The 23,236-nt window shown below is 37.4% G+C and overlaps 1 pseudogene; it reads left to right on the top strand.

Moving 5' to 3' along the window:
- Positions 1-21,157, top strand: part of LOC125345695 — a 72,642-nt pseudogene extending 51,485 nt beyond the window's left edge.
- Positions 21,158-23,236: the final 2,079 nt, after the last annotated feature.

Here is a 23,236-nt window from a genome sequence, read left to right as displayed (position 1 = left end):
CTTTGGAAAAAAAAAATTTACACTGGAATGAGGAGAGGAGTTCTAACAAATGCTAAAAACAAAGTACTCACTTTTGAGTATGAATATCTCCTACTTGGCTTACTTGCAGAAAGACCTAAAAGATACCACTTGATTTTTTTTTTAATTTGTGAATACTTTGTAAAAAGAAGAATGTGACCCTGAATATTGTATATACATTTATCCGAATTAGGGAAGGGAAGGGTAACATAAAAAATGGTGAGATAAAGGACAAAGGGCAACAGTGATAGCAATGCAGCAGTGATACTCACAAGACAATATGTTGAAAGTGAACTGCACCACATTAGGGGAGGGGGTTGGGGGGGGGCAAAAGTGGGAGGAAAATGCAGGAGGAGGTAACAAGTTTGACAAGAAATTGAGTCCTGACCTTACCTATGTAATAACTGTAACCCCTCTGTACATCATTTTGACAATAAAATTAAATTAAAAAACACAAAGTAGAATGTGTTGTTAGCACTCACCATTTTGATTTTAAAAACCTATTTTTGTTTAGTCTTTTGACTTTTGTTTTCTAATCTTTTGTTTTGTAACACCAACAGAAGTTGTGATTTTTCTGAGAAGTTGATTGCGTGTGTGCATGTGTGTCAATCAGTCTCATAGACCTTGAAAATTGTGAAATCCAAATTTACAGTATCAAAGAAAGTTTGAACCTATCATCCACTGTTGAAGCTTGTTACAATTTCTCCTCTTGTTAGCACTTTTCTCTATTTTTTATTTCTTATACTCAAGTGTTCCACTGCTGAGAAACTCAAGCAAAAACTTTCTGCTGTTCTACTTTCACTAGTTGTCTCCTGTCCCTTAAATATCAATTACTTTACTTCCAATTTGGTAGTACTATATTTCAGTCTGGATTCATAGCCTGATTTGGTACTTCAAAACTCAAAATGATTATTAATATATGTTTCTCAATTCAGAGCATATTATCCTTCCAGCCAAATGAGCAATGCCAACTCAGACAATCTATTGTTTAATCTTTTGTCATCCAAATATTGACCCTTCTTGTAATGGAGCATCATTACTTTGAAGAATCAACAGCACTTAGCATGCACAAAGTATTTCAGAATTCTCTTAGTAGAATTATTCTTCTTCTACAAAATACTGTTGAGGCTATTTCATTCATATTTTAAAATGCTGTCTTTGATTTACTTAACTAAACCCTTATCCACTCTCTCTAATTCTTTATTAAATATAAATTGTTTTACATCCTGCTAGGATTTCAAACAAAGTAGTAATCTGTGAAAGCTTGCTTGAAATTATTGTTTGAGTTATTCCCATGTTGATTTTTCAATTACTATATTTTCCATAAACCTATTTTAAAACAAGTTATATACTTAAGCATGCCAGATGGATATTTTAGTTATTTTCAATAATTCATGATTTTTTAATTATTTAACCTATTTTACTTTAAATTATAATGCTTAAAAGTATACTGTGATTCAAAAATTAAATTAAAGAAGCAGTCCAAATTAGGCTAGTAGAAAAGTAAGTAGCAAACATTTGGTCAGTTAACAAACATTTCTAACCCATGTCAATTAGAGGAAGGAAAAGAAATTTCATAGTAAAAAGCTATCATCAGAGATTTCCACTTTATGATCATTATATTTTTCTTTCCTAGACACAACGAAATGTGTACTGATTCCTGCAGGAGGAGAGGTAAATATTTAATTCTAACACAAAATAAAATAGTTTGCTCAATATCTAGGCAACATCTTGTTTTACATGGCTTGGGTTGAGGGACTGACAACTTTGGTCCCATTTCTGCTTTCAGAAAATGACACTGAAGTAAAAAAAAAAGTTGAAAAAGTGAAATTAGTGGTTTTGTATTTACTGGGTGTGCAGTATGGAGACATGGCTGATAAGCCCACAGAGGTTGTATCTGCTGAGCTTGCCTAGCACACACCAGGGCCCCTCCAGCTAGGTGCCCCTTCACTTACAAACCCCAGGTCTCAATAGAGAAATGGATGGTGGAGAAGACTGGCAATGGCAGGTTGACAACAGGACGCTGTAAGTCCACAGGTGGTAAGAGGAGTGGGCAACTGGAGAAAGGAAGTTCCCCGCCATCCATGCTTGGTGAGAAACTGACATTCAGGACACTGTCTGCATGGGGAAGGATGGGGCCCCTAAGGGAAGAAGAGCCCACACTTGATGACTAAATAAACACCAACACATCCATCCAGCTGTCATTTTTAATCTTCCCTCCTCCGCCCCTGTTTCTCCCCAATGCCCTTCAGCATATACTTCACTGAGAGCCATTTCTCTCCCTAATCTACACAGTAATGGCAATCTGATACCATGTGACAAGAAGCCCTGAGATACAGGGACAGTGTGTGAAAAATACAAGGGTGGATGAAAACACTCTCTTCCTGCATTAGTTAAACTGAGTAATATGATTTCAGATCATACTGATTCTATGATCGACATGACTAGCTTCATCTCCAGAGATGTCTTCTGAGAGCTAATGAAGGAGAGTCTAAATGCGTTAGACTATACCAGTTGGAATTAGCAGAAGACTTGAGTGAACTGGAGGAGTCTGGTGGAGGTAGAGTCTGGAGGAAAAGGCAGCTGGAAAAGTAGTGATGATGGGGGGAGAGAGAGAGGAGAGGAGGAAGAAGAAGAAGAAAAAGGGAGAAGAAAGGAGAAAAGTAAAAAGAAATGAGAACAGGATGCAGAAGAAGGAGACAAAAGAGAAGAAAAAGAAGGAAGAAGAAGAGAGAAAAAGAAAAGAATAGGGGCAATGAAGAAGAAACCCAGAGAAAGCTCAATAGCACATAGTCCTTGGCTCGTTGTTCTGTCCTTCATCAGTTTCCAGGCTACCGTTCTTTGTCATCTTGTTAAATAAATGTTGGTTTTGCTTTAACTTAAGTATCCTCTGAGAATTTCAGCAACTTAGAGCTAATATAGTTCAAGGATATGTGGTGATTGTTAGATAGAGAGAATTTAAGTCTAAGCTGAATTTGCCAAACTACTAAACATTCTAAGAGAATTTCTGCTGTTCAGAGAGAACATAGTTCAAGTAAATATGTGGAGATTGTTATATATGTTATAGAGACAAAATTGAAGTAGGAGGACAGCTTGCCAGACTACTATAAATATACAAAGGAACTTTAACCTCCTACCAAATAAACAGACATTAATGCCAAGAAGAGAGAGAGAGAGAGAGAGAGAGAGAGAGAGTATGTGTGAGTGTGTAATGATGACAACTACAAAAAGAAAGGCTTAAGAAATTTAAAAAGTCTAAATTTATTCCATAATTAAGAAGAGTAAGGGAATGGGGTGGCTTGAGTGGTGGGTGGGAATGTTAAAAGAGGTGGCATTGATCAAGCTGCATTGCATTCACAAACTGCTTTGGTGAGTGGAAACTTCTTTGTAAACTACATAAAGATATTTTTTCTTAAATACCAGAAAGAGAAAATAGTAAGATGGCAGTTTTTATTTTTTTACTACTGGTCATGGGGCTTGAATTCAGGGCCTGAGGACTGTCCCTGAGCTTTACTGCTCAGGGCTAGCACTCTACCACTTTGAGCCCGAGCTTCACTCCTGGCTTTTTCGCTGGTTAATGGGAGATAAGAGTCTCACAGCCTTTCCAGCCTAGACTGGATCCAGCCCAGATCCTCAAATTTCAGGGTCCTGAGTAGCTAGGATTACAGGTGTGAGCAACCATCGCCTGGCTAAGAAGGCAGTTTTTAAGAGAGGTAGAGAAGATAAAACTTGTAACATATTTAAAGCTGAATAGCAAAATAAAGGCAGCATTGCAACGAATAGGGCAGACATCCGTGATATGGAGAATCTCTTGTTTCCCTCACACACTGTGATCATGACCACAGGTCCTACCTATTGATGCGTGATCTGGTTCTTCCTCTCCACGGATCCTGAGTCCTAGCTTTTCATATGTAGTTCCATTTAGGGTGGCAGCCGGTATTGATTCTGGGCTGTTTCCAATGAAGCACCAAGAGCACCAAGATAAGCCCAGTTATTACCAGAGTCCTGTACTTTCCTTCCTAGTCCCTTAAAGATTCCCCACTTCCTTCTGGTGATCAGTGTTCAATTACTTTCCCAAAGAAAAGAGTCTCTTCTTGCTTACAGAACCTCAAAACAAGAACCCACAGCATTTCAATGCAATGGGACTCTTGCTATATCTCCTGGAAATACTCTTCCCAGCCTAGACAAGAGACCCTAAAGATGCAGAATCCTGCGTGAATGGAACAAGGAGACCAATGATCCTTACAAGTCACTACAAGTGACTGCAACAAAACACTCCATCATTATCCACTAGCTTACAGGGCCTGTGTCATTTCTCCTGTCTTGGCAAGGATTTACATGTATATGTAGAGTCCTTCCTCACTAGACATCTCTTTCTCCTCCAGGGTATCTCTCCTAGAGTGTGTTTTTTATTTATGATCATTAAAATCAAGGCTTTTTGAAATATAGGTCTTTTCTAAAGGTCCAGACTCAGCTCTTTCCAAGTCAGCCACAAAGCAACTCCCACTTTACCTCAAATTCTAGTGCTTTCCAACATGCAGAAAGCAAGCAGAATGGAATTTTAGAAAAAGCACCAGAGGTGAAGACAGTCTTCATCAATGAGATCTCATTTGAGGTTGATATAGATGGACAAAATGAATTTCTAGAAGCAAAAATGGAAATAAGGCAAGGCTAGACATAGGGAAGAGGAAAACCCAGACCCCTTTAAAAAATCGGGAAACAAAAGGTTCAGCACACTACATCAGGTCTCGTCACATGTTAGACAAGTGGGCTGCTTCTCTGTTGCTTTGCATTATTTTCACAGTTTGAGAGTAATTAAATGCTGTGTTTGATATGTAGATCAGCTATCTATTAGGAAAAAAGAGACTTATCCCTGGAGACATATGAGTGATATATTAGCTAATACTTTCTCCTACAGTATTCATCCTTTTGTTGTGGTGGTCTCTTGTGTGAAACTCATATCAAATGTTTGAAAACAAGCACCCGTGTACACACAAACACACATTAATGACTTCTAGCTTACAATTGTCTGGCTTACACCCTGTTCTTTTCCTTCAGATTTGATCTTTCCCTAGTGAATTGCTTTCCATTTGTCTTGATTAAAACTCACAATATTGATTTCTGTTCTTTCTCAGAAACCTGCAGTATATTAATTCTGTTTTCTGTGAAATTAGCTATCCCTCCTGGCACTGGGTAACATTTAGGAAAGTTTTGGAATCTAGCATCATTAAATAAACTCCTTTTAAAACTTTGTGTGCTACATTTAATTCCAAAAGGATAAGAAAATATTCAAGTGCATGTGCACATTGTAACTTCATTGTGTACCCATAATTTGCTCTTGTTTTATTGAATAAAATTATAGTGATTAAGAGTCCTCTACGGAAAGATTAATCTGTAATATATGGTTTCCTTTGCAGTGGAACAAAAGAAAGAGAAACATGCATATCTTAGATCTGAACTTCAACACACACTTCATTATACGGTGTAGCACGTACTGTGGATTCATTTATTTAACCATCGATATATTTCTAAGAATTGTCATTTAGCTAATTTCCCAATGTAATGCAATGAGGTGAGATCTGACTCCTGATACTTATGACTTTTCAGTTGAGGTGCTTTTCAGTTTTGATTCAGACACACAACTCAACAATTATTGAGAGGCACCCTTTGTTTGCTAGTCACACTGTTGGAAGTTGGGGTGAGGGGGTCCCTTGATGGACAGGTATTCCCTGTCCTCATGAATCTAAACATCTGTGTGGAAGAACATGATGCTCTATTGCATATGTAGGTGACAATTTCACCCATCAAATTCACCAATGGAAAGGCCACTAATTCTACCTACTCCTAAATTTCTTAGCTGTTTGAAACAGAGCTTTAGACGGAATTACTCTGGTTACGATAGCTACATAGCACTAATCTGTATTATTCTGATTATAATAGCAGGGAGCGGCTTTTTATATCTGCTCAGAGTAGGAAGACTCGGTGCTGCTGAATTTGAATTGTAAAATCCTTCCAAAGACGCCCTCCTGAACCACAGGTCTCTGCAGACAAAGGGAATGAGATGAGTTTCCTAATTTATAGTCAGTATTATGATGCACAAGGTAACCATAGCTTCCAGGTAAGGAAAGTGGGGACTTGACACAGCAATTTAGAATTTTTATAGTTAGTATCATTTCCTTGTTAATGGGCCCATTGACAATCATAATATTAAGCCATAAAAGTTGGTGTTAACTTTCCGTTGCCAGTTCCAAATTTTCACCTTCTATGTTATTTTTTTTTTCTTATTCAAACAGTCATTGACTGTTAGAGCTGAAGCGGATCTTAGAAACCACTGAATTGAGGAAGAACAGAGTGACATTCTGCAACCATCTGCAAGGGTGGTTTTATATCAACCACCGCCCCCCATAAAAGAGATACTGCCTTTCTTCCTTCTGTTCTTTTTTCCTCCTTTCATTCTCTATTACATTCTTTTTTGTTTTTATTTATTTATTCTCCTTTCAATAGTTATGCATGATATACAGTTAAGTACCCTCGCCCTAAGTCAATTTTATACATGCATATGTCTATATAAACACTCTCCAATCAATATAGCAGAAAATTCTCAGAGGTGCTTTATGTCCCTTTTAACCAAAATAACCCAGAAAGCCACTATTTGGAAAAACATTATCACAGACTGCTTTTACTGGTTTTGAATTTGTTTGTTTTGCAATGCTAGAGTTATAGCATCTATGGCCTCCTGTGTCTATGAGTCTAGCTGCTGTCAGTATTCATATACATGTCTTTTGTTGGATGCCAACACTCATTTCTGATCATTGTCTTTGAAGGAGTTAAACAATGAGGTCAAAAATCATATGTACTCTGTATGTTTATGTTTATAACTAAAAAATGCCTCTCCAAAGTGATCACAGTAATTTAAGTGCTCACCACTAATCCATTAGTTCAAGTCGCTTTAGATCCCTACTAATACCCAGCTAAGCTTTTAACAAATGTCTATTTGCATGTTCTTAGGGTATATGGGCACCTTCGACAGTCCATGCAATTCTGCATTATTTTATGCAAATGACTGCACACCTTTGTTTTCTACCCAATGCCCTCAAAGGATTTTGAGTGTGTCGTCTGTGACTAATCACACTTCTGGTCTCAGGAAATTCAGCTGGCTGGCACAGCACCACATGGCAGTGACACCTGTTGACTTACAGCGAAGTACACGGTCTTCCTTTCTGCCTCATCTCTGCTGGATAATTCCCCCTTCAAATAAACGTATCAGAAGGCATGCATCCCTGTGTCATGGCACCTTCTGTCACTTCAGCTCATGAGCAACAGATGGAAAGCACAAACTCAAACGGGTTACGAAGGAGGGCACATGCAGGGTAAGAAGACAGCAGTAGAAATCAGTGGGCCTTTCTCCAACTTCCACCATCTCCTTCAAGGAGGGAGGAGCCGACGAGTAGCACCAAGCAGTGATTGCCTTCCTGCCCATTGTGCTATTGTTACCAGATTCACAAACTCTTTATTAAAAAAAAGTGTACTGATTTGCTGGCAGGTATTTCTCTCCCAGCCTCCACTATATTCACCTGTGGTAAATATCTGCTCAAAATCAGAAAAAAGGGAAAGTCAGGTCATCAAAAATGATAGCATTTAAATGAGGCAAATGCCATTAATGAGAGAATGATACTATGACAATGATTCTTAATTTCTCCCTCCATTTTCTCTTCTATAAAATTAGGAGTTGCCTGTTATTTTTAAGATCCCCTTCAGGGCTGGGGATATAGCCTAGCGGCAAGAGTGCCTGCCTCGGATACACGAGGCCCTAGGTTCGATTCCCCAGCACCACATACACAGAAAACGGCCAGAAGCGGCGCTGTGGCTCAAGTGGCAGAGTGCTAGCCTTGAGCGGGAAGAAGCCAGGGACAGTGCTCAGGCCCTGAGTCCAAGGCCCAGGACTGGCAAAAAAAAAAAAAAAAGATCCCCTTCAGCTTAGTAGTCTATGAATGAGTTAAACATAAATATAATTTTACGATAGAGGGAACACTTAAAGCAAACCCAGAGTTTACTTATGAATATCTGGTTTAGTAAAGAGACTTAATTATATAATACAGAAACAGCTGTCAAATGATGAACTGGCATTTCTGTTCATTGGTCATTGACACAAACTTGATCTTACCCTTTCTTAATCCATCATCCTCCTTCTCCCTCCTTTCCTGTCTCCCAAAGCTATTTGATTAAATAAATTTATGCTTAGTACTTCATAAAAAGACAAGTTCTTTTCCTACAGAAACACACCGTATCAAAATGATATATTCCTAAGTGGCTTATATGAGAAATATGAGATCAATTATTATGCTATACAAGAGATGAAATCTAAAGGTAATAAATCCATCTCAACCAAATAATATAAAATTATATTTATAGAGTCAGAAATGAAATTAATGTTAGTCATCTTTCCACCAAATGATTGAAGCATATTTCTTTTACTAAAGTGATCTCAAACAGTAGAATAAAAATTCAAAAAGAGCATTTGGGATTTCTCCTACCTAAATGAGAACAGATTCTATTAAAAAAATAATGATGAGATTAAAATTGCTGGTGAGTGTTTTGATTTGTTTTGACAGAGTAGGAATTACAGAGACAAGACCTTCTGTACTTTACTTAGAAATCACCTTTTCCCCTTGTCATATGACGATTCATGCTTGCTTTAATTAGAAATTGATCAAAAGCCTAATAAAGCTTGAAATGTGATAGCACTAAAAATTCCTTTCCCAAAAGCTGAATTCGATCCACTCGTGAATTTTCTTCTCTACACTCACTGCACATCCCCCGTGCATATCTGAACAGAGAATGAGATGGAAATCCAAATTAATTTTCTTTATATGGCTTCTCACTAAAAATCTTAATTGCTAGGTGAATCTCTGATGAGTAGGTCAGAGGAACTGAAACAGTGTCAATAATCACCTTTGTACAGAGTAGAATGAAGAAATATGAACATGTCTTTGAAAAGGTTTCTAGAGGTTTATGGACGGGGAGGAACATAGGCATCTTGGAGACAAATGGTTTGTGTCCATCAGCCCTGTGGCTTGTAATTTACACAGTCCCAAATCCTCTACTGTCCTCTTTAGGAACAAGACAAAAAAACAAGATCCCAAAGTGTAGATAGTTAATAAAACACTATGGAAAACAGTAGGATAGGGAAAGACTGTGGAGTCAAATTTACAGTTTAATAGCTGTAGGTGGTAGTGTGAGTGTATTATATCATAACCTCCCTGTGGCCAGGCTTTGGGGTGGTTTTCCATATATCTTGATGGAGATTTCACACACAAAATACACACGCACACATGCATGCACATGCACACCCACATTCATGCATACATGTGTCGTCTCACACTAAGCAGAAGGAATCATTGAAGAGGAAGCAGGAATTTTTGATGTTGAGGCCTGGAAATCTGCATGGTGTTGTAGCACTGGGGGACCCAGAAAACATAGCACAGGTCTGTCATAGTCTGAGGAAAAGGAGGAAATTTGAGGGAAGAAGTGGTATAGGCTGGGGGTATAGAGATAACACAAACGAAGCAGAGAAAGGCAGATTGCAGGTGGGGTCTACTGTCACCATCTCTGGAAGCATAAAGAGTTTTCCAGGGCATAAGACAAAATAGAGTCTTAGAAAATAGTATCACTGCCTAAGGATGGAGAAGTCATTATGCAGCTTTGTGTGTGGAAGGGGCTGGAAACTTCACTGCCTGGGGCTAGAGAAAGGAGGAAGACAGCAAAGATACCATCAAATGGCAGATCATTCTTGTATCCTGAGAATATGTACAATATTCTTGAGGATGGTGGGAAATAACTAAAGGCCAGATGGAATGACACTTTCTCAGACAGAGATCTTGTATAGCACATGGGGGTAAACGCCAGTGATAATTCCCCATGTGCATAGAGCTACGATATCCAGTCGTGGGAATGTAAATTGGTAAAGCCATTCTCCCAATATGTTACAGTACTTATGGAAGTCATGTGTGGGTATATTTAATGATCCCATAACAAGAGAAAGACATCATATACTGTCCTGTGAGAGGACAATTTGGGTTATAACAGCACACATTTGGAAGCAATCTGGTGTTCATTATCAGATTATTGAACAAGTGGAGTGGAGGCATATCATGGAACACTGGGTAACATTCAGAACAAGGAATTACTTGTGTTTAACAGCAACATAGTTTAAGGTTAGAAGTGGAGTTCAGGGAAAATACAACTCAAACAGTGTCAATAGCTAATACCCAGGACAGTGTTATATGTCAGACGCTGTTCTCTGCATCGTGCATTGATTAGCTTATTTACTCCTTGTTAAACCAGTGAGGTAACTGCCAACATTGTCCGGAATAGGAACTCACCAGCCATATGAGAAAAGTAAGGCACAGAGATTAAGGAATTTGTTCAAGGTCATATAGATAACAAAGTATCAAGAAAATGTTGAGCACCAGTCCACCTAGTCTAACCACTAAAAGATATTGATATGCATAAATAGAAGACAGGAATCAACATTGGATCAAGAAATTATATTGCAGGGCTGGGGATATGGCCTAGTGGCAAGAGTGCCTGCCTTATATACATGAGGCCCTGGGTTCGATTCCCCAGCACCACATATACAGAAAATGGCCAGAAGTGGCCCTGTGGCTCAAGTGGCAGAGTGCTAGCCTTGAGCAAAAAGAAGCCAGGGACAGTGCTCAGGCCCTGAGTCCAAGCCCCAGGACTGGCCAAAAAAAAGAAATTATTTTGCAATTTCAAAAAATATGCAACCCAATATGAAAACCAATGTTACAAAGATGCATTTGTATCTATTAATATATAAAAGCAACGATCAAACCCAATTGTATGAATGCCTATTTGGGGTAGAACAGATAATGAGAGTGAACTCTACAAGAGTGTTAGGAACAAATATTAGAGAAATTATCATCTCCTCAACAAAATGAGGCTGCAGTACTGAGAAAACTTGATACTCACATGCTCAGATCCACCAATTTCAAAATTCATTTCAAATATTTTAAAGATTTAACACAAGACCTAGAACTATGAAACTACTATAAGATAGCATGGGTGAAATATTTCAAGACATTGAAATATTTTCATCCATAGTCTATTTTTTATATGACTCCAAAGGAAGTGTGTGTGTGTGTGTGTGTGTGTGTGTGTGTGTGTGTGTGTGTGAACTCAGCCTAGACACTGTCCCTGAGCTTCTTTGGCTGAACACTAGCACTCTACCACTTGAGTCATAGGGCCACTTCCAGCTTTTTCTGAGTAGTGTTTTGGAGATAAGAGTCTCACAGACTTCCTTGTGCAGGCTGATTTTCAACTGCAATCCTCAGATCTCAGCCTCCTGAGTAGTTAGAGTTACTGGTGGGAGCCACTGGTGCCTGGCTAGAAAGGATTTTTTTTTTAAAGACAAGATCCTCAAAACACAGGAAGCAAAAGCAAAAAGCAATGGACATAGAATGACATCAAACTCAAATAGTTATATCCATCAAAGAAAATAACAGCAAAGAAAAAAAATCTACAAAATTGGAGTAAATATTTTCAAAGTATAAAGTTAATAAGGGGTTGGTATCTCAACTATGTAAGGAATTTACCAATCTTAATACCAAAACAATGAACCAGTTTTAAAGCTGGAAATAAATTTTAACGTTTCTCGAAATCATGAAAATGGCAAATAGAAAAAAGAAAAAAATTCAGCACCGTGCTGATTGAAATCAGTAGGCCCAGAAACACATACCGTGTGATCTCACTCCCTGTGTGTAGAATCTATAAAAGTTAATTCCTATTTTTATTAATTCCAGGAGTAGGACTGAACTCGGGCTCTCATCCTCTCATTTGGCTTCTGTTTATTTTTTTATAAACTATTATCTTTAAATAGTGTGCAAGGGAGTTGACGTATAACAAAGCTGCTTATGAATAAAATATATTTCATTGATGTCACCCCTTTTGACATGCTCACCTATTCCCCTCCTATCCACTCCTTCCTTAGCACTTCTTAATTTTGTAGAATATACAATGATTTTTTTTTTTTTTTTTTTTTTTTTTGCCAGTCCTGGGCCTTGGACTCAGGGTCTGAGCACTGTCCCTGGCTTCTTCCCGCTCAAGGCTAGCACTCTGCCACCTGAGCCACAGCGCCCCTTCTGGCCATTTTCTATATATGTGGTGCTGGGGAATCGAACCCAGGGCCTCATGTATACGAGGCAAGCACTCTTGCCACTAGGCCATACTCCCAGCCCTATACAATGATTCTTGACTGAATTTTCCCCCTCTTCTCTTCATCCCTCTACCCTTTTTCTCTTGACCCACCCACAACTATTGAGTACCCTCTTCCTGGGGTTTTATTTTGTTAAACTTTGATTTTAGAATTACACTATTTGAGGTCTCCCTTGAATCTACCACATTTCAGTTAATATATTTGTATATACTTGCACACCACTCAATGTATTTACTCATGAGTTTGTAAGCTAAATCTACCTTCCACATGCAAGGGGAAACAAACATCCTTTGTCTCTCCAGGCCTAACTTCCTGCACTTCACAAACCTTTTCCATTCTTTCTAATGGATGGGTAAAATTCCATTTTGTATATACATTCATTATTTTCATCCTTTTGTCCACTGGTGAGCATCTGGGCTGATTCCATATCTTGGCTATGGTGAATAGTGCTAGAATATTATAAGGGAATACTTTGTAAATCTTTACACCAATAAATTGGAGAATCTGGCAGAAATGGAAGCATTCCTATAGAGAACATCGATATACCTAAATTTAGCCAAGAAGATATAAACCAATTAAATAGACCCATAACAAATAATGGCAATAAAAGACCTCTGACCTGAGAAAAGTTTAGGAACTGAGGAATTTACAGCTGAATTCTACAAGGTCTGTTTAATGGCCATAGATGCAACACTTCTCAATAAAATTCTGTCCATCTGAATTCAACAATCAAAAAATCATACACTGTGATCAAACAGTATTCATCTTAAGGATGCAAAGCTGGCTCAACTATGTAAATCAATAAATGTAATAGAACACATCAATAGAAGTAAGTTCAATAATCAGAAGATCATCTCAAAGATGAAGAATAAGCTTTTGACGAGATCGCTTGGCATTTTCACTGAAGGCATTTTTACTTAAGGCCTAAGTCTCCTGGCTGATTGAATATAAATTAAGACTACAACAATGGTTGTCACAGGATAAGAAAGACAGACGGGGGGGAATAAAGGTTGGCTAGTGAATGCTGTGTGCCCACTGAAAAAGAAAAACTAAGTTCTGGTGGTCTATTGCATAGCACAGTGTGAATAGATAACAGTAATTTATTTTATGCTTCAGAAAAACTGCTAGACAGAGTTCTACACTTCCCCACTACTAAGAAACAGATAGCGAAGTTTGAACAGATAGCGATGGTTACATTGATTTAAATGCTACCCAATTTATACTTTACAGAAAGATATCACCTGGTATCCCACAAACATGTCAATTTTTTTAGTCTTAACTTTAAAATATTACTAAATAGTGTAAGTCATAAAGCTAAAAAAGAAACCTTGAAGAGGATACTTTATTACTTAATTAGGCACTAAAAGATAGAAACCAATAATGCCATGTGGACTCACTATAAGTTCTTATAAAATATTGCCCTAAGAAAGAGAAATTCTTGGAAAAGTACTTGTTCAGAGACTGGTGAACCTCTCCGAACAAGGGAGATCAATTTGTAGCTTAGAGTCCCCTGGACTTTCTCACCTTGATCTGGCTCATCATTTCCTTCCATGCAAACATCTGTGGATTTGGGACTCTAATCACATCAGACTTTGTGCTTTCCTATCTCCTGCTGGATCAAGGTGTCTGTCATTGTAGTGCACATAAGCACGGTGGAGGACATGGTTCAGGTCAGCTTAGCACTCCAGGGCTTTGTTACAAGGGCACTTCCCTTAACCTCAACGGGCTTCATTATATGGCCTTGGAAATGTGTGGAACTTGACCCAAGATGACCTGTAGGTCTCCTTCAAGCTGGGAGATTTTGTGTCTGTAAGACAATACTATAATGAGCCATTCTAACATTTTCAGAATCACATTGTCCAGTACAAGGTAGAAAGTGCTTTGCAGTGAGAGACCAGTAAAGAGGTGGAAATTGCAAGTGCGTAAAGGAAAGCTCATTTTTTCCATACTTCCATACTTGAATCATACCTTGCAAATTCACTTGTGCCCTATAATATTTGTATTATCATATATTAGTTGTACAAAATAATGAGTTTCATTAAGACATTTCCATACTTAATTGCGATGTACATTTCAACGATATGTAGGTGAGCTAGCTGAAAATAGGGTGAGGGTCCATATTATTCAGCTGTATAGATAAGAGATAAAAAAAAAATCTGTCTTCTTTTAACTCTGCTTTTACAACAAATCACCACAGAAATAAAAAAGCGATCTGTATCATAGAAATTGAATTCAGACAAAATTAGCATTTATTTGTTAATTTGAGCAATACTAAAAATTGAACTCAGAGTTTCATGTTTGCTAGGAGAAACTACAACTTGAATAAAGATAACTAGACATTTTTGTTCTGGTTATTTGGAGATAAAGGTCTTTCTTTTTGCCCAGATTGTCCTGAGATAGATTCCTCCAGATCTCTGTGTATCTCCCTATCATGTGGAATTATTAAGGCAGCAACTTTTAAAAGAGTGTAAATCAAAAACTGAAAGTATCATTAGCTACAGAAATATATCAATTTGTACCCTGGAGTTTTGGAAAACAATGAGAAAAACATGCAGTCCTATGATTAGCTATTAAAATAAAATGCAGGCAAAATTTATAAGTCAAAATGCCATTCTACTTAAGAAAATACCACCAGTGGAAAAAATAAGCATGCTTCATCGCAACCTACAAATTACATTGTGCACTTCCAAGTAGAGGCCCTGCAGTCAGTCCCTGTGAAGAGAGAAGTAGCCACATAGATTCAAAAATAGAAAGTTATATTTATACTTGAAAATTGACTTACTTAGGCACTTTGCAGAAGATTGGAAAAAGGCAGATATGAAATAGCTATTGGTGAGTAGATTATTAAATTGAAATACATACTTATAAACATGTTACCATTGGAAAATGGGAAAAGAAATGACATTAACTTTTTCCCCTTTATTCTTTCTTTTCCTTCTTTACACCTAAATTTTAATGAATACATATCAGTTTGTCATCACTGTGTAAAATAAAATGAATAACAAATGATTCAACAATCTTTAATCTAATACATGGCACATACTTGTGATCCCAGCACCTTGAGGCTGAGACAGAAGGATGCTAAATTTGAAGCTAGCTTGAACTATAGAGACTCTGCCTCAAAACATAAAACAGATAAAAAAGACCATGTAAATACCTTTTCAATTCATTACTGAAATAGACAGTTGCTGGCTAACAGTTACTGTTGTCTAAGAGAGACTCACAGCCAATAAACTGAAGACAAAAAAAAGGAAATGTTGGTACAAAATCAGCTATTTTTACCTGTATTTGCTCATGCAGTTGAGTCCTGTGAACATGTTTCCTTTCTCTAAATCCCAGCCTGAGTGTTCCTTTGCTAACTTGAATTAATTATGACTACAAATAAGTGTATAAGCTCATTTTTTCATTAATCATTAAAAAGTTTGAAATACCAAGGTTATGCTATATACTGTTTGAATAAAATTTCTCAATTCAGAATACATACAACTAAAACACTGATGTAAACATTGATTAGAAGGAGAGAAAACACTTAATACAACCCAGCCCCTAGGTGCCAACTCCAAGAAATCCTCACCTGTGCACTTTGGTCTACTTCCAATGGTTATTCTCAGAAACTGACTCTGGATTAAGAAGAGTGAAGAAAGGGGAGACAAGGGAGGAATGGGTGAAAATGTTGAAAATGGTTACATTGATCAAAACATATATGCATAAACTGCTTTGTTAAGTGGAAACTCCTTTGTACAACTACTTAAATATAATATTTTTTTTAAAAAAAGTAAATTCAAAGTATGTTTACTAACATAAAGGACAATTCACATCCATAAACCAGAGAGAAGGATAAAATGAACTGGAAAAAAATGTCAATGGGATTTTGAAAGTATTCCAAAAGATGTTAAAACAAAGGATATCCTTCCTTTAGGAGGCAATAAAAAGAGGCATAAATTGTAAGTATGAGACAAAATCATTGACATAAAAGGAAAATACTTGGTAGTCATTTGAATACTAGAAGAGATATAAGCGAAGAGATAATTGGTACTTTAGAAACAGAAAGGACACCTCCTTGAGTAAGCATAGAAAAACAAGGACACTGTGGAGTGTATTAAGAATTGGGAGACAATGGGAAATCACTGCATTTGTCTAAAGGTAGTTTTAGAAGATGGCAGATCTGAAGGAAAGTATGTAAACCCATGTCTGCTTAAAATTTACAAACCAAAAACAAAACTAGTTAAGAGACAGATACTGATGTGAAGATAGCTAAACACAGTTAAGTCTTTTAGATACACACTGAGACACATATAGTAATATATCAGACTACCAAGTATAAAGCACAACAAAAGTAATGTCTAACCACTAGGGAGAAAATTGGTATTCTCTAAAAAAATAAATAATAGATGTAAAATCCACATTTTAAAAACGATTCAGAAAAGCAGTGGAAAAATAATTTCAAAGTACTAAAGTTAAGTAATTTGGAACATTAAATGCTTAAGCAATCATATCATCACTTTAAGAAAAGAATAAAACGTCATTTCAGAAATAAAAGAGTATAGAAAGTTCAACAACTACAAAATCACAGAAGGTATTTCTGCTTAGCCCAGAAGGTTTCAGAGGTGAATGTTACCAAATCAGTGTTATTGAAATTGCCTTCAGAGAATGAAAATAGGAAATCTATCTAGTTCATTTTATTAAACTTCTATTAATACAATGCCAGCAACCACTGTAGAAAGAACTCTGTAAACCAATTTCCTTTGTAATATTTAGGAAAATAAATCTAAGAAATTTATAAATTACTAATAAGTCAGATCCAAATGAGTGCCTATGAAAAGAATGTATTATGAGGAAGTGTAATTTATCTCAAGTATGTAAGAATGATTCAACATTAAAAATGACTATGTTGGCTGGGTGCAATGGCTCACACCTATAATCCCAGAAAAAGATATTTGGCAGAAGACAGAATAGTAGAAAGTAAATACACAATAAGTCATTCTAACTCAACAATAATTAAGAGACTTTTGAATAAAAACATGATATGCCAGTTTACATCCATGGAAGTGGTATTATGCCATGTAAGTGAAGTTATAGGAAAGGAGAATTCTCATAGATGGCATGTGGAAAAAGCTGTCCACTGTGCAATTCCTCAGGACACAGTCATAATGTAAACACTCATTAGAGTCCTGGATGGCCTTTCTAGATAAATAAACTCTTCTCTTCAGCAGACCTCATCCAAAAACTTTGAACATGTTCACAAGGAAGCATCTTCAAGGATTCTTGTTTCAATCTCAATTAATAATGAAAATAACAAACTAGAAAAGACAGAAATCTAATTGCCCATAATCACAAGCAAAATCCAATCACAGTATTGTGATGATGGATTCTTACATAGGAGTTAAAAAGAACAGATTTATGCATAAACACAGATTGAATCGGCCATGATGACAATTTGCAAGAAGCAAATATAAAATAGGCATAATATACATGCCATACACATGCATAGATAGATAAAACAAACATGAAGCTAGTGCCTGAGTGCATGTGTTTCCCTTTTGTAAAGAACAAAAAGACATATTAAATTCAAATCAAAACAACATTCACATTCCACATAACCCCAGTTAGGAAAACAAGCAGCAACAAGAAAACAAACAACAACAAATGCTGCCAAGGATCCAGCCAAAAGGAAACTCTAATGAATTGTTGGTGAGAATTGAAAGAAGTATGGAAGTTTCTTTAAAAGAAAATAGACTAGCTAAACAAAGAGCTACCTTGCGTCCCAGTAATCCCACTTCTGAGCATTTATGAAGCTATCAGCACAACCATATTCATTGCAACACTATTCACCATAGTCAAACTATGGAATCAATCCAGATGTCCCTCAATAGATGAATGGATCAAAAAATTGTGGTATATACATGCAATGGAATTTTACTCACTCATGAGAAAGAATAACATTTGTACCATTCATAAGGAAATGGAAAGCCTTACAAAAAAATATGTTCAGTGAAGTAAACCAGATCCAGAGAAGCAAGGGTTGCATGGTTCCCTGTATCTATGGTAGCTGGGATATACCTATACACCTATACATCTATAAGTAAATATGTTGGGCAGTACTCAAGTGGTTAAAACATCAATTAACTCAAGTGAAATAGACTCCATGGAGAGCTCAAATTATAATCTCTTAGAAAGACCAGGTCAAAGCCCAACCAAATCAACACCGGGATATGAATCCATCCAAGTAAAAGGGGGGCAGGGGGCAAAGGAGGAGGGGAAGACTAATGAGGGGAAGAAGGTAGAGAGAATGCAGTTAAGAATTCACTGTACATACTGCAAAATAAAGAAAAGTAAGGGAAGGGGAGAGTTGAAGGGAGGTGAGAATGTTGAAGGCGGTGACACCAATGAAGATGTATTATATTTATGAACTGCTTTGTTATGTGGCACCTCCTTTGTACCACTACTTAAAGATGATAAACTAGCTTTAAAAAGAAGAGAATAAAGCAAATGGTAGAGAATTTATTCCAAACTCAGAACTTATAATAACTTATAACTTATAATAAAATCTTAACACCAATACTAGGTTAAAAACATGTGAGAGATTACGTATTCTTCTTTTTTTTTTTTTTTTTTTTGGCCAGTCCTGGGCCTTGGACTCAGGGCCTGAGCACTGTCCCTGGCTTCTTCCCGCTCAAGGCTAGCACTCTGCCACTTGAGCCACAGGGCTGCTTCTGGCCGTTTTCTGTATATGTGGTGCTGGGGAATTGAACCTAGGGCCTCGTGTACCAGAGGCAGGCACTCTTGCCACTAGGCTATATCCCCAGCCCACGTATTATTCTTTACCAACCCTTTTTCTTTTAAATGTCTTAAGCCCTTAAAAAAATCAATGTTTGTATAGCAGGCAGCAGAAGTCAGTGGTGGTAAATAATCTAAAAAAATCTTGAGTCATCACATATACAAACAGAGAAAAGAAAAGAAGTTATAAGCCATTCAGCTGAGGAACTTGGCTTTGCTTATCAGATAGAGCTTGGAGACATCTAGGATTTCTTTTTATATGGCCATGTAAACTAAAATGATTTAAGTTTCAAAAAATGGACTTTATATTTTTATTTTATGTAACTCCTATCTGAAATATTTTTGACAACACATATACTTGAAAACCTTCTTTTGGTCCCTATAATCAGGCCATGAAGTTTTCCCCCAAGACCATTTTGAAGCAAAAACCAGAAAGAAGGTCTTGCTCTACTGGCACCATTAAATTGCACAGCGCTTTGTCCGCTACTTGCAGTCATACTGAAAGTATTCCCTCCAGACCTATCAAAACAGAGCTGAGATATTATCTGCGTTCAAACAAATGTCTTGCAATGTGTCGCTCATGAAATGTTTTTCTAACATTGTTTCCCTCTCTCCTCCCTCATTAATAGATTTTACAAAGAGCAACAAACCCACCTGCCACGTACTGGGCCCCGGGCTGTCTCTAGGCTTGGTGGTTCCATGCGATTGGCCGGGGCCTGCAGGAACTTGAGAGCTGGTAAGGCGGCCGCAGAACGTAACTGAGCAGGGGGGCCCCTAAGGCTGCAGCCTCCGTGCAATGCTCCCCGAGTCCAGCGGCAGTCCCTGGAGACCTGGCCTCTGCAAGCTGTTTTTTCCCTAGAGTTGTGTAAATAGACCATCCTGGAGTTCCACCATGAATGGACCTAAGTGGAAAGCTGATTATTAAAGCTCAACTTGGGGAAGATATTCGGCGAACTCCCATTCATAATGAAGATGTTACTTATGATGAATTAGTGCTAATGATGCAAAGAGTTTTCAGAGGAAAACTTCTCAGTAATAATGAAGTTACAATAAAGTATAGAGATGAAGGTGGCGATCTAATAACAATTTTTGATAGTTCTGACCTTTCCTTTGCAATCCAATGTAGTAGGATACTGAAACTGACATTATTTGTTAATGGCCAGCCAAGACCCCTTGAATCAAGTCAGGTGAAATATCTTCGTCGAGAGCTGATTGAGCTTCGAAACAAAGTAAATCGTTTGTTGGAAAGCTTGGAACCTACTGGAGAGCCAGTCCCTTCTACCAGTATTCCTGATAATGATGCTGTGGATGGTAGGGAAGAAAAGTCTGCCACTTCTGATTCTTCTGGGAAACAGTCTACTCAAGTTATGGCAGCAAGTATGTCAGCTTTTGATCCTTTGGGGGAAAAAAACAAAACAAGATGAAATCAATAAAAATGTCATGTCGGCATTTGGCTTAACAGATGATCAGGTTTCAGGACCACCCAGGGCTCCCACAGAAGACCGTTCAGGAACACCTGACAGCATTGCTTTCTCCTCCTCAGCCGCTCACCCATCGGGAGTTCAGCCTCAACAGCCTCCCTACACAGCAGCTCAGGCACAAGCAGGGCAGATCTATCAACAGCACCAGCAACAAGCTGGCTATGCTGCCCAGCAGCTCCAGGCTCCACCCCAGCCACCTCAGCAATACCGCATTCACTATTCAGCTAGTTATAGTCAGCAGACTGGACCTCAACAACCTCAGCAGTTCCAAGGATATGGCCAACAACCAGCTTCTCAGGCACCAGCACCTGCCTTTTCTGGTCAGCCACAACTGCCTGCTCAAGCACCTCAGCAAGTACCAGGCGAGCGGTTATCCTCCACAAACTTACACTACTCAAACATCTCAACCGACTAACTATCCAGTGGCCCCTGCTTCTCAGCCTGGAAGGGCTCCAAGCCAACCAGGGGCTTATCAACCAAGACCAGGTTTTACTACACCTCCTGGGAGTATACCATGACCCCTTCCTTCAAGTGGGCCTAACCCTTATGCTTGTAATCGTCCTCCCTTTGGTCAGGGCTATACCCAGCCTGGACCTAGTTATCGATAAGAAGGTTCAGCTACACTGATGAATGTAACTGATAGCTACTTGCCGCCCAAAAGATTCCAATACTATTTTATATTAATTTGTATTGAAGTTCACAAATTTAGAAAGCTGAGGATTTTTTATGATATCATTGTTGCTGTTAATTGAAAGTATAATTTACTAGAACACGATGAAAGACCAAAATCAAAATTGTTTCCGTCCCTGCTTAAAAATATAGCAATTTCTTAGTTATTTTTGGAACACTACTCTTAAATGTGTTTGAAGTGATTGGCTTTCTAGCTTCCCTGTCCAGAGAATATTAAAATGCTAGGTTGAGGTTTACCATCTTACTTGGCTTTTTACTAATAAATGTGATATACTAAAGTAGAGTTTTTTTTGAGAAGATGCCTAGACATTATGTATAAAATGTAACATTGGTAGGCTAATAAAGGTGATTGAATCCAAAAAAATAAAAATAAATAAATAAATAAATAAATAAAAAGAACAACAAAAAATACTAACTGTTGCATAATATGAAGTTTCCAGCATTCTACAAGCAGATGTGAGAATTTACCAGAAGTTGACAGGAGAAATTAATGTGGATGTGGGTAAAATAATATTGCTAATACTGCACAGTAGTAGATCTGGGATTTTTTTTACTTCTTTGATTTTGAAATTATTGGATATTTTTACAGAGTTTGCCAGTGAAATAATTCCAGTTTTATTACTACCCATATCCTATGGTTTTATTTCCTAATAAAAAGACATGTACTGTTAGTGTTGTCCTGAAATGTAATTGATTTCTGAGAGGTATAATTTGTTACCTGGGAAATGGTCTTTTTGAATTTCTATGAAATAAGGCATGGATGAGTGAAATACTGAAAAAGGCTACAGTGTCAAAAAAGTAATAATGGAGATAAAAATAGTTTTCATTATTTTAGTGTTCCATAGTTTTTAGCTTAATTTGTTGAGCTTCTTGAAGCTTTCATTAAAACAGTATCATTCAATGAAAGGCTTTAAGCATCAGTGTGATATTAGTAAATACGTTGTTTCTCATATTATTATGTTGTCTGTCATTTTAACTTTTGTCTTTTTTTGTAGATGATGTGGATAGTTATACATGGGGTCATATCAGAGAAAATAGAGATTGAACTTGAGTATGAGAATGCTAGATGTGTAGAAAAGCAAATCAGAAAAATAACCTGCTATAGCCATATGGGAAAACAGAAAATATTTATGAAGGGCTTCAGTGAAGTGAAAAACCCAAACATTATGAGAAGCACACATATAAAGTTCTACCTGGACAGAACAGAGTCCATCAACTCATATCGCTGCTCTTCTTATGAGTAAAAGGTTCCTAGACTCCTTTCTACCTCCCTGACCCCTAATTCCAGTTGTCTCAATAGCCCCCACTTGAGTCAGTTTCATGTGTCCAGAAAGAATCTACTTTCTTGTTATGAACAGGAAGAAAAATCACAGTTTTGAACACATCTTCAGGCAGGAAGACTATATTGCATAGTTCTTAGATCTCCAAGACCACACCTATATATAGCTCTTACCATAATAGCCGATTACTTTTACTTCTTTGGTTTTGAAATTATAAGCTGCTTTGATGGACTTTGCCAGTGAAATAATTCCAATAATTCCAAATAGAATTATTTTCTTCTCCATTCCTCACAAAGTATCTCTTATTTCCTTTTCCTTATCACTTGGAGGAATGTGTACTGAATGAAGATAAGAATTGAAAATTCTGATTGGAATAGATGAGCCAAATCAATCATTTCATCATATCCTCTAAACAAATATGAGCTCATTTGGGTACATCTTCACAGAATAAGAAGGCAAATATCAGCTATACACACATCTATCAATAGATATATCAACAAATAGATAGATGTAGATAGATAGATTTATATACATATTCACTGTCATTCACCACAGGTTTTGAAAACCATTGACACCCCAAATTTTCTGTAACTGTGTCAAAACTCATCCGGCAGCAAAGTCAGACCCAAGCTGGAGTGAATCCTCAGCTTCCTCTAATAAGGCTTCCAGTAGCTAGCATCAATAAACATAGATTATCATATTTTCCCTATAATTTTTAGACTAACTGCATGGCAATGAAATTAAATGTCGGGTAA

The sequence above is a fragment of the Perognathus longimembris genome, chromosome 2, assembly GCF_023159225.1.
Source record: "Perognathus longimembris pacificus isolate PPM17 chromosome 2, ASM2315922v1, whole genome shotgun sequence".
Classification (NCBI taxonomy): domain Eukaryota; kingdom Metazoa; phylum Chordata; class Mammalia; order Rodentia; family Heteromyidae; genus Perognathus; species Perognathus longimembris.
The sequence above is the reverse complement of the archived record's forward strand: the minus strand, read 5'-3'. Positions and strand labels throughout refer to the sequence as shown.